Source organism: Canis lupus, chromosome 6 (genome assembly GCF_011100685.1).
Source record: "Canis lupus familiaris isolate Mischka breed German Shepherd chromosome 6, alternate assembly UU_Cfam_GSD_1.0, whole genome shotgun sequence".
NCBI classification, from domain to species: domain Eukaryota; kingdom Metazoa; phylum Chordata; class Mammalia; order Carnivora; family Canidae; genus Canis; species Canis lupus.
The window spans coordinates 73,854,809-73,867,574 of record NC_049227.1 but is presented as its reverse complement, the minus strand read 5'-3'; positions in this window follow the sequence as shown (position 1 = coordinate 73,867,574).

The following is a 12,766-nucleotide window of genomic DNA, read 5'->3' as shown; positions in this document are numbered from 1 at the left end:
GACAATTTTCATAGGCCCTTTCTGCAGACAGAATAAGAACATACCTACATTTTTAAAAGATAAAATATTTTGTGCTTAAACTGATATTTCAGGTTTAGCACTATGACCTTTTTATTGAACCTTTCAAATTTTATTATATTCTTTATCTTCTTTTTCTCTTATTGGTATTCCCACTTAACAACCACATTATCATAAGTATTATTTTTTTTTATCCCAAAATTACATTTAGACTTGAAATCACAATACCAACACTATCACCAAGAATATGATTATTGAGTGATGCTACCAGGATGACATAGGTTGGTGATAGGTTGTTTCTGATGTCATCCCTCTCTTCCAAGAAGAACAAGTAACAGCCATTTAAGAATAAGACCACTGAGAGAACTGTAGAACACAGGGGCGAGGTTAAAGTACTTGCCCCTCACACACACCACAGAGACGAAGACTGCATTAGAAGGCTAAGAGTACTGGCTAACACTGACAGTGTTGCCTCTCCCCCAGTCACTGCAGCACCATGTGGAGAAGTCTCTCCCTAGGCCTATGGCTCCTCCAGTGGGAAAAGAGAATGCAGGGGTGACAACCAGCCAACCCCAGCATTGCAGTCACATTGTGAGAGCCTCTACTCTGATCTTGCATTGCAGGGATTGCAGGAGAATCTGGTGGCTCTACCCTAGGAGTCTGACTGCAATGCAGAAGAGAGAGGAACTTGCAACAACTAGCACAGGAGTCTTGATGGACTGAGTCCATACCTGCAGTGCCAAAATAGTAATCCCAGCTAGAGATTTTGCTCATCTGCAACAGTACATTAGGTATGTGCTCTGGCCAGGGAACTTAGCACTGCAAAGTTCTGGCTGATTCAGATCCTCAAATAAGGAGACTTGCCAGGCCAAGAGACTGTTTTGCCCCTGCCCAGGAAAGAAGTGGAGTCACAGTTCCATTTGCTATAGGGATCTTCCTGTTTCATCTGATCAGAAGGGCTGGTGACAACTTCTGGAAGCTGTGTGGCCAAGAAGGACTCCAACAGAGAGGTGGGTGAGCAGAGATGATTATTCCCAGAGCAAAGCAAATATGGAGTATAGCGGGTTCCCATGCTAAGCACAAGCAGGGGAATTAATCCATAACTAAGGCTGAGGGTTTCTCAGCAACTCCTAATCAGAGATCCTGTTTGGAAAATTGAGAATAACTTGGAGTGGCCCTTATTCCTCTTGCTTGGGCAAGGGAATTGAGACATAGCCCTACCTTCTCTGGAATATTTTTCAGCTTCATCTGATCTGACCAAGAAAGCTAGTGACAACCACTGGGAGGCAGTGGTGCTTGAGCCCAGAGAAGGGCAGGCAGAGGCAGTAGCTTACAAATTAAAGCCCTGTTCAGCTATGGAACTTAGGGTGAAGGTCAACTTAAGATGCCAAAGAGCTTCACTGACTTTAGAGCTGCCTCTCCTTCTGTGTTCAGGCAAGGAATCCAGTTCTTAGACCCACTCATCACTGAATGTGGCTTTTAGCCTATCCAACCAGAGAACCAAACCAGGGCACATAGGAAGCTGCAAAGTCCATCTAACAGTCCTATGTATGGTGGAACTTGAACAAAGAACACAGTTTGTGGTTTCCTCGGTCTGCAAAGCAAAATAAGTGGTTGCACCTGACCAGGGAATTTAGTGCACACTCTGGCCTGATTTGGGTCCCCAAACAATGAGCATTATAGGCCCTGGGTCCTGTCCCACTGGCCTATCAGTGCAGGGAAGCTAATTCATAGCCTCATATGTTATTGAATATAATACCTAATCCTAATCAGCTAGTAAGCCTAATAGAAGAATCCTGACAAGTGTGAAGACCATTCTATATCCTCCTCACTTTGGGTAGAGAACCAAGCCAGGAGTCCTATCGAACTGTTCTCAGATCAGAGGCATACCCCACATGATTACTGAAATGCACAATACCAATGTCACAAATAAAAAATCACAAAAAAATAAGGTAAATATGACACCATAAAAATCTCGAGTAACTAACCCCAAAGAAATAAAATATATGAGCTTTCAGAGAAAATAAAATCAGAACAATTTCTTTCAGGAAGGTTAGTCAACTACAAGAATACACAGACAGGCCACTAAGTGAAATTAGGAAGACGATGATACATGAGCATAACAAGAAGTCTGGCAAGGAAATAGCACCATGGAAAAAAATGCAACAACCAGGAATCCATGAGTGGAAAAAATATAGTAACTGAAGAATTCGGTAGAGTTTCAAAAATTGGCTTGACCATACAGAAGAATCAGTGATCTGGAGAACAGGGCATTAGAAATTACCCAGGCAGAGGAACAGTAATTCAAAAGAATAGGAAAATAATGAAGAAAGCCAAGCAGATTATGAGATGCAATGAAAAGAAACAGTATCTAGATTAGGAAATTTCGGGAGGAGAAAAGAGAGAAAGGGTCAGAAAACGTATTTAAAGCAAAAATGGCTGAAAACTTCCCAAACCTGGAGAGATAAATGGATATCCAAATCCAGGAATCTCAAATGATCCCAAATAGATTGAACCGGAAAAGAGCTATACTGAGACATATTACAATTAAATTGTATAAAGTCAAAGACAGAATTTTAAGAGCAGCAAGAGGAAGAGAGGTTACATACAAAGGAACCCCTATAAGATTTTTGGCAGATCTCTCAACAGACATTTTTCAGGCTAGGAAAGAAAGGGATGACATATTTAAAATATTGAAAGTAACAAACATCAACCAGGAATTCTATACCCAGAAAAGCTTCCCTTCCGAATTGAAAGAGAAAGTCTTCCCCAAATAAACAAAAGCTGAGAGAGTTCATTATCACTAGACCTGCTTTACAGGAAATGCTAAAGGAAGCTTTTTGAAAGGGAAGTGAAAGAATATGAATGGACATAATAAAAATATTAAAAAGCACAAATCTCACTTGTATTGATGAATCTATAGTTAGATTCTGCAACGTGCTAATAGTGGCACAGAATTCACTTACAACTCTAGTTTAAAACTTATAAAAATAATCATAATTTCAATGATCTATTATTAATTATGCAATATAAAAATGCAAGTTGTAATGGCAATAACCTAAAAATATGAGGGGAGGAAGAATAGTAAAAGTAAATTTTATGAAATATATTGAAATTAAGTTGTTAGCGGTTTAAGAGAAGGTGGTAAAAGTTTAAAATATTTTATGTAAGCCTCATGGCAACCAAAAGAGAAAATTCTGTAGTAATTACACAGAAAGCATGTTACACATTATTATGTCAAAGCACAATAATACCTGAAGACACCAAAATATACAAAAGAGATAGCAAAATAAGAAACAAGGAAAAGTGGATCAATAAATCAACAAGAAAACAATGAACAAAATGGCAGTAAGTCCTTAGCTCGCAGTAATTACTTTAAATATAAATGAATTAAATTATCCAATAAAAAGACATAAAATGGCTGAATGAATATAATGATAATAATAAAAATCCAACAGTTTGCTGCTTTAAGAGACTCACTTTAGCTCTAAAGACAGACTGAGAGTGAAAGAGTGGGAAAAGTAAATTTTAAGTAAATGGTAGCTAAAAGAAAAAAAAAAAAAGCAGGGTTAGCAATACTTACATCAGACAAAATAGACTCTAAATCAATCATGGTAAAAAGAAAATCGTGGTAATTGGATCAGTACATCAAGAAAATATAACAATTGTAAATACCTATGCACCCAACATCAGAGCACCTAAATATAAAGAGCAAAAACTAACAGTGCTAAAAGGAGAAATAAACAGTAAAACAATAATTGTCGAGCACTGTAATACCCCATTCTCAACAATGGGTAAATCCCCTAGATAGAGAATCAATAAGGAAACACAGATTTTAACAACACTTTAGACCAAATGGACCTAACAGATACGTTCAGAACATTCCTTAAGAGTAGAACATGACTCTTTCTGAACACACATGGAAAATTTTCTGAGACAGACCATATGTTGGGTCAGAAAACTAATCCTGACAAATTCAGAAAACTAAAATCATATCAAGAGCCTTTTTTGACCACAATGACATGAAACTAGAAAACAAGAGGATAAAAATTGGAAAATTCATGAACACATAGAAATTAAATCACACTCTCCTAATAACCAGTGGATCAAAGAAGAAATTAAAGATAAAATCTGTGAACCAATATTGGGGTAGGAAAACTAAATTGTAATTGACGAATAGTTGGAGTTTTTAAAATATTTTTTTTGGATAACAGACCTTTATAAGATGTTATTTTGTAGGTATTTTCCTTCAATCTGTAGCATGTCTTCTTCTTATTTTGACAGTGTCTTTTGCAGAGGAGAAATTTTAATTTTAATGAAGTCCAGTTTACCAGTTATTTATGTATTGTGCCTTTGATATTGTATTTTAAAGTCATTATCATATGCAAACTACATGTTGTTTTCCTCTGACCTTTATTTCTAGTAGTTTTATCGTTTTGCATTTTATATTTAGTACTGTGATCCATTTTGAGTTGATTTTTGTAAAAGGTGTAAAGTCTGTGTCTAGATTCTTTTTTTTTTTTTTTTTTTTTTTTGCATGTGGACATCCAGCTATTTTAGCAGCATTTGTGGAAGAGACTATCTTTGCTCCACTGTATTACTCTTGTTCCTTGTCAGAGATTAGTTGACTATATTTATGTAATTTATTTCTGGGCTCTTTATTCTGTTTAGTTCATTTAGTTTTCTAATGTTTTGTAGTAGTGTCAATTCTCCAATTATTTTTTTTTCCTTCAATATTACACTGACTATTCTGGGTTTTTTGCCTCTCTATATATTTTGGAATCAGTCTGTCAATATTGATAAGATAAATTGATGGTATTTTGATTGGGATTGTATTGAATCTATCTATTGATCAAGTTGGCAAAAGCTGACACCTTGACAATACATTTTATTCATGAATATGAATCATCTCTCTCCATTTATTTAGCTGTGGTTTGATATCTTTCATCAGAGTTTTGTAGTTTCCCCCATATACGTCTTGCCTATATTTATTTATACATAAGTATTTTATTGTTTGGGCTACTAATGTAAATGGTACTGTATTTTTAATCAAATTTAGTTAATCACTGATGGCATGTAGGAAAGCAATTGGGTTTTGTACACCAATCTATTATCCTGAACCCTTCTTATTGTTACTTAGTTTCTGAAGTTTTTTTTTAATCAGATTTTTGCATTTTGGCAGATAATCTTCTTCCTTTCCATATTTCTTCCTTTCCAATCTGCTTATCTTTTATTTCATTTTCTTGTTTCATTGCATTAGATAGTACTTATAGTAAGATGTTGAAAAGCATAGATAAGAGAGAACATCCTTACCTTTTACTTGATTTTAGTGGAAAAACTTCAAGTTCCCCATCATAAAGTAGGATGTTAGTCATAGAATTTGTAGATATGTTTTATCAAGTTGAACAAGTTCTCCTCTAATCCTACCATAGTAGGAGTTTTTATCATGAATTGTAACTAGATTTGACAGATGCCTTTGCTATATCAATTGATATGATCATATGATTTTTTTTCTTTTTTTAGACTATTGATGTAATATAATGGATTGCATTTATTAATTTTTGAATGTTGAACCAGCATTATATACCTGGGATAAATACCACTTGGTAGTGATGCATAATTCTTTTTATGCATTGTTGATTTTTATTTTTGAATATATTATAGAATATTTTTGCATCTTTGTTTTAAAATATAGTTTTCTTATATTTTTCTTATAGAATATAATTTTCTTATATTTTCAGATCTACAGTTTTCTTATAATATCTTTGGTTTTAGTATTAGTTTGCTAGTCTCAGAATAAGGTGGGAAATATTTCCTCTGTTTCTATATTCTGAAATAGATTGTAGAAAATAGGTGTAATTTATTCCTTGAATATTTGATAGAATCCATCAGGGAACCAATCTGGTCCTAGCAGTTTCTATTTTGAAAGGTTTTAATTGCTGATCAATTTCTTTGATAGATATAGTTTATTCAGATTGTCTACTTCTTATATGACCAAATATTTCAAGAAATTGGTCAAATTTATCTGAATTACCAAATGTGTTTATATAGAGTTGTTCATAATATCCTTCTATTATCCTTTCCATGTTCATGGTATCTGTAATGATATCTCCTCTTTTTTTTTTTTTTTGTTACTAGTAATTTGTGTTTTTTTAAAATTTTTTCTCTTAGTTTCCCTAGAGACATCAATTTTATTGATTTTATATATATTTTTATTTTTTAAAAAGATTTTATTTATTTATTTTATTTTATTCATGAGAGACACAGAGAGAGAGAGGCAGAGACACAGGCAGAGGGAGAAGCAAGGTCCATGCAAGGAATTCAACGTGGGACTTGTTCTTGGGTCTCCAGGATCACGCCCTGGGCTAAAGGTGGTGCTAAACTGCTCAGCCACCCAGTCTGCCCAATTTTATTGATTTTAAAAAGAACTATCTTCTGATTTTATTGATGTTCTAAATCCAGTTTAATTTCATTTTTGTCTGAGAGCAGACGTTGTATGATTTCTATCTTTTAAATTTGTTAAGGTGTATTTTATGACTTATAATGTGGTCTCTCTTGATGAATGTTCCACCTTTGGAAGACTATATATTCTGCTATTAGATGAAGTAGTTTACAGAAATCTATTACATACAGTTGATTGATGGTATTATTAACATTAACTATGGCCTTACTGATTTTCTGCTGTATCTTCTGTTACTGTTAGAGTGATTTTGAAGTCTCAAACTCAAACTATAATAGCGGATTCATTCATTTATCCTCATAGTCCTGTTAGTTTTGCCTAATGAATTTTGATACTCTGTTGTTAGGCACATAGATGTTAAATATTGCATTGTCTTCTGTAAATATTGAGCCTTTATAATTGTATAGTGTCCCTCATTTTCCCTAGCAACTTTCCTTGCCATGAATTGTGCACTGTGTGAAATTAATATAGCTGCTATTGCTTCCTTTCAATTAGTGTTACCATGGTATCTCTTTATCCATTCCTTTACTTTTAATCTATATGTGTCTTTGTACTTAAAGTACATTTCTTGTAGGCAATATACAGTTAGATCTTGTTTTTCAATCCACTCTGACCATTTGTGTCTTTTAATTTGTGTATTTAGACCATTAATGTTTAAAATATTTTATATAGATGCATTAATATCAGCCTTATTTGTTACTGATCCCTATTTGTTGTTTGTTCCTAATTTTTGTCTTCTACACTTTTTCTGAATTTTATGGCCTGAATAGGTCATTTAATATGATTCAATTTTGTCTCCTAGTGTATCTATTTATCTATCTATCATCTATATTTTTATATAGAAAGATAGATAATTATTCTTTTACTGGCTACCCTAAAATTTACAAAATGCATTTACAATCAATCCAATTCCACTTTCAATTAACCCTATACCACTTTACATGTGGTTCAAGTATCTTACTTAACAAAATATTACAAATTCTACCATCCCATCTATTGTATCACTGCTGTTATTTACCCTAAATAAACATTAATGTATATAATATATGCAATCGTTCACAATCAAATACATTGTTTCTATTACTACAAATCATATGTTAATTAAGAATAGGAAAACGTAAAAGTTTTTATTTTAACCTCGTTTATTTATTCTCCTATGCTCTTCCATTATGTAGATCTGAGTTTCTAAACTATATCATTTTCCTGCTCTCTGAGGAATTTATGTTACTATTTCTAGGACTACAAATTTACTCATTAAAAAATTCCCATAAATTTTGTTTGTCTGAAAAATTCTATTTGACATTTAGTTTGTAGGGTATCAATCTGCATTTGATTTCAAACAGGATCAAGTCTTCTTGATCCTTCTTCTTTGCTTCTCCCAGTTGTGGAATCTGACTTAAAGGATTCATTCATTTCCTTTAAAAAAAATTCAAAGTATATTACTTGAATAAACTTGAGGTGATTCATCCAAAGAAACAGGAAAAACTGCTTTCATTAAATTTGTCTGCTTACTTGAATACGCTTAAAATAAATATTTCCTTTTTTGATCTCTTTTTCAGTGAGTCACTACTTCTACTACTTTTTTTTTCAGTGAACCAGACATGTTATTGAAACATTTATTTTTTTTTTAATTTTATTTATGATAGTCACACAGAGAGAGAGAGAGAGAGAGGCAGAGACATAGGCAGAGGGAGAAGCAGGCTCCATGCATCGGCAGCCCGATGTGGGATTCGATCCCGGGTCTCCAGGATCGCGCCCTGGGCCAAAGGCAGGCGCTAAACCGTCGCGCCACCCAGGGATCCCCTATTGAAACATTTATATTGCAATAATGTAGCCCAGTCCTGCACAATTAGGAAGTCATATATGTTAAGCATATCAATGAAGGATTTTTGAAAGGGTGGGACTCATTCAACTTTCCTTATCATAAGAAAACTTATCAGTTCTGTACATGGTACTTTCATAGCCTGAAGTAGACTCCTAAAACAACCAAAAAAGTGTCTTCAAAGGCTGATGTGTCACATACTTATTAGTGTACCATGAAAGAAAATGACAATACAGTGGCATCTTACAGTGTGAAATGTACAAAATTGGATAGAGACAGCATGTGATGCCATTGGTTAATGTGCGAATGTTTGCTGCCAAGGAGAAGTAACCAGGAGTGAACCATGAAATTATTGTATTCACCCTGAAATATCAGCAAAGCAAGGTTGTGATGAGTAGTAAGCAACTTTTCCTGAATGTGCTGAACGTACTTACTAGAGCAGCAAAAATAACTTATTTAATATTTATGTTTTATTGAGAGGGACAATTATGCTTTTGTATAATATGACTTTAGGAGACAGAGGCTGAGCTTAATATGTAAATGCTTATTTTGATGGGTCACCATATGTAGCCCTTTTCCTTTCCAGCTGGCTGGCCTGAGTGTCTTTCTCCTATTCTTACATCCAACCCCAAACTCACCAGGCAACTATTCCTAATTAACTTTAACCATTTTTGTTTTGTTTTGTTTTGTTTCACAGCTTAATGGAATTTTAAACTATTGACACTGAAATATACTTTATAAGTAGTTTAGTTCAGCCCTGTTTGCCCCTCATTTCCTTACATGATCGCATGTATGTGTGTGTGTGTATGTATGCGTGCGTGCATATGCCCACATGAACATGTGTTTCTGGTTCTTATATGTCAGTACACTATTTTCATTAATAAGCTATATTAATTCACCTGGAAAATATTTATTTGAATGTTGTTTGTATATTTAAGAAACTTATTGACAATTTACAAGATTGATGATCAGCTTTGTATTTTCTCTTGAGCTATTTAGCTGATGTTAGATGCACCTCATCCTGAAATTACTGAGATGAAGGTTGCAAAATGCACCATCTAATCTATTACAATCATTTTATTATTTATTTATTTATTTATTTATTTATTTATTTATTTATTAAAGATCTTATTTATTCATGAGAGACACACACACACAGAGAGGCAGACACACAGGCAGAAGGAGAAGCAGGCTCATGCAGAGAGCCCAATGTGAGACTCGATCCCGGGACCCCAGGATCATGCCCTGGGCCAAAGGCAGACACTCAACCACTGAGCCATCCAGGCATCCCAGTTACAAACATTTTAAAATGATAAATAACATGTCAGCCTCAAAAAAAATGAGATATATGGTATAAAACCTTCCTAAGAAAAATAAATTATGTATATTGCCTTTAATATTCTAACAACCTTAATTATATCCTCTAATTAGATACTGGCCAGTTTATAGTTAATCTTTAAAGACAACTTTTTCTTTTTCTAAGCCTAAATGTTCACTTCCTGTTTATGAGACATAATTTAGGAGTCAGATGATTGGGTGGTGTGGCTTTAGCAAAAGCATCAACAGCTTTGGTTATTGTTAGGTGATGTAGTAAAAAAGGCTTGACATGCACTATCTTCAGAAAACAAATACTTCATGGTAGGTACTATTTATTAGATAAAGAAAGGTGAGTCTTAGAGGGAAAAACTTACCTAAGAAATGAAAATTAGTGATAGAATTGGAATTTGATACAGTATCTCAGTGATACCATTATTTGAGTATTCCTTCACATTATAGTCTTTTCTCCTGTGTGCCACTAGTTTAATTAGAAAGGGATTTATAAATAAGCTCACAGAATTTTTGGAGGAACTTAAAAAAGAAAAAAAAAAAAAACACTCTAGGAGCATTTCCAGAGTTGACTACTAGAGTCACAATCTCAAAGAGGCTTGACAAAGTTGCTTCAAATCGGAAGCACTCAAAATTGGGAAAGCATAATGAAAGCCAGCAACTTCAGAGCCAGTCCACCTTTTCTACAATCAACAAGGTAATGGAGCCAGAAATAAGTGATATGGCTGAAAACTCTAGAATCCTACTTCTTCTATCACATTTCACACTATCGAAATGAATGTTTCACATTCTATCTCTCTCTCCAGGTAATTTAATCCCTAATCTAAGCTTCTTGAAGATATATCTTATAACCAGAAGATATAGCATGAGTCTATACCTTTTGGTACAGTATGTGGGGTTTAGTGCTATCAATTCCACTATGAGTGAACCAGCTAAATGTGAAGAAAGACTTATAAGGATGTGGATAGCTTGCATTGAGAGCTGTTCACTACAATGTCCAAATACTTATTCAGTACTTCATATGCATAAATTACCTGGTGCAAAGATTTACACCCAGAGATCAAACAATAAATTGCATTACTTATATTGACTATTTGGGGTGAGGCTGTGTAGGAGACAAAGGATAGAAAAACACAGTAAGATATGCACCCATCTCATAGTACTGCTTTGAGTTAAATCAAGCATACATACCAGTTTAAATCATTAGCTCTTTTGAGAAAGAGATTACCTAAATACATGGTTTTAACCTCTTTTGCCTATTATTTTCTCATATATAGTGTATGTGTATATTTATACCTATATATTATACCATATTGTAAGATTAGTTATTTATATTGTTTATTAGGAATATTGGGAAAATTAATGCCAGGTTGATACTTATATAATTGTATAACATAGTACAAACTGCTCATCCTCATTTTTAAAGATTTTCATGTAGAACAATTGTTAAATATCAGCATAGTATTTACTCTATGGTTTAAGGAAGTCATATTTCCCTTTGATATTTTTTTGACTAATCAACCAAAATCAGTATGAAAACAATAGTAACTAAAAATATGTCTGAGATTTGCACATGAATCATCAAAATTAATTCTCAAAGTAACTTCTGGAAGATAACATGATATTATTACTACCATATCTAAATATTGCAAAGGGATTAAGGTCAATAGAGTATAATTTGCCAGGAAAAAGTTCATTCAGCTTATCTGGGTTGCTCAGGTCCTGTACATGCCCCAAGTAGGCCTCTTTTCATGACAAGCCCTTGGAATATGCTGCCTGATAAGATTGTTTTTATATATGTGAGGCCTTGGGCCTCTCTGCTGTACTATTTTTCCTATGTGATTTATGGAAAAGGCTGGTTTTACTTGGGAGGATAGGGAAGGGTGAGAATCTTAGAACCTGAGGTCAGTCATGTGGGCTGCTACCCAGGAAAGATCCCTATACAAGGCTTAGGTGAGCTTCCCAAAACTTCACACCTATTATACTTGATAACACTTCATACATATTATGTTTCATCACCTGGAAAATTAAGATCAACCACATGCAATTCCACTGGGAGGGATATCTGGAAATTTGCACTTTATTCCTCCTGGACTTTGCCCCTCATGCCTTTCACTTTGCTGATTTTAATCTGTGTCCTTCTGCTGTAATAAACCATAACCATGAGTATAAGAGTTTTTGGGTACTTCTACTCTGTCATCAAGCCTGAGGGTGATCTTACAAATCTTGACACAGAAATATGGTGAATATCACACAGATCTCCAGAATAAATCTTGAGATATTTGATGAAAAATATCACACATTTCCTTTTAGAGCATATGAGTTTTATACACAAGGCAATAGCATGAGTTTGCAGAGCGGCAACATATTTACTTACTCTTTGGTAAAGTACATGTTGTGAGCAAGGGCAATTTGCCTTCTAGCACTCATCCATGTTGTCTTACTGAGTTGGAATATTCACTCCTCATAAAAAGTAAAACACAGCTGTGTTCTATAAATGAGATATTATGGACAAATTGGGCTTTGAAATGAGCTTTTAACTTCTTTTTTTAGAGGTGAGGAAGTACTGCATTCTCTAAATCTTTCTGTTGTTACTAGGAAATATCCAATGGAAAATATTGATCTTTCTTTTCTGTTCTCTCAGTGAGCAGCCCTTCCTCTGGCTTAGTTTCTTATAATGCTTAAGCCTCCTATAGAGGAAATGTCATTGGTTTTGGCATCCTACAGGTACAAGGATTCCACTGGGACCATCACTTTATTTTCCTGTTTTTCTAGTTGAAATATTTTCTCATATATTGGATTTAAGATATTAATTACTATTGTGATGACTTGTTCTTCCATAGCTTTGTTTGTTCTGATATGAAGCAGCCCTTATGATGATCTAACATCCCTGTAGTTGTTAAGATTTGGAAACACTTATTAAGTTTGAAGTCATGTTTAATCTACATACCTTTGTTTTGTTTAATTTATTGTAAGTGTGCAATTGATTATATATTTCACTGATTTATTTAGATGTGAAACAAATTTACATTTATGAAATATATGTTCAGATATTTGAAGGACATAACACTTCATTCTCTTAACCAGGAGAAGTGACACATATTTAGAAAGCAATCTATTCTATTTCTGTTGGCAAATAG